General features: G+C 42.6%; 1 protein-coding gene across 2 annotated transcripts in view; it reads right to left on the reverse strand.

The window, feature by feature from the left end:
* The window catches only part of slc8a2a (solute carrier family 8 member 2a), an 11,828-nt gene that overhangs the window by 3,997 nt on the left and 7,218 nt on the right, over positions 1 to 613 (reverse strand). The gene's annotated exons all lie outside the window — the stretch shown is intronic.

Below are 613 nucleotides of genomic sequence, written 5' to 3' on the forward strand. Positions count from 1 at the left end.
TTGTATCGTTTACAAAACACACACACACACACACACACACACACACACACACACACACACAAACATCCTAAACCTCAGCCAAGGGTACAGGCCTACATCTAAAGAAGGGAAAAGACATTCCGCACTGCAAACACTTTCAAAGTATGAAATGATTAAAGGTGCAGTGTGTAGCATTCAGAGAAAATCCTGCTTCCATGGTTTGATGTTGAAACAACAGGAGATTTTTTTCGCCCTGAGTTGAGTATCACAGGCAGCTTTTTTTTTCTCAAACTCCAATCTATTACTCCAAGCATATGACTGGCAGAGATTGTGGGGGTGGTACACAGCTAACACTGCCTGCAAAAGTCTGTCCAAGGAAACAATAATAAAGTCATAAGGGGTGGGATCATTCAAAAGTGTAAACCAGTAGGACAGCAGTTAAAGAAGGCAAGTTTTACCAGGAGGAGCAGAGTTGTTGCAAGACATATTCATAAGATTTGTTGTAATTCTTATATTTTCTCCCTGGTAAATAATGAACTAATAACCAGAAGGACACAGTGGCCGTGACTGCAGTTCCTGCTCCATGTGAAAGAGCAACTAAGCCCCATCCTCAGCAACTGGTCCTGGCCCCACC

The sequence above is a fragment of the Morone saxatilis genome, unplaced genomic scaffold (genome assembly GCF_004916995.1).
Source record: "Morone saxatilis isolate NCDOM2014 unplaced genomic scaffold, NCSU_SB_2.0 Contig20, whole genome shotgun sequence".
Lineage (NCBI taxonomy): Eukaryota > Metazoa > Chordata > Actinopteri > Moronidae > Morone > Morone saxatilis.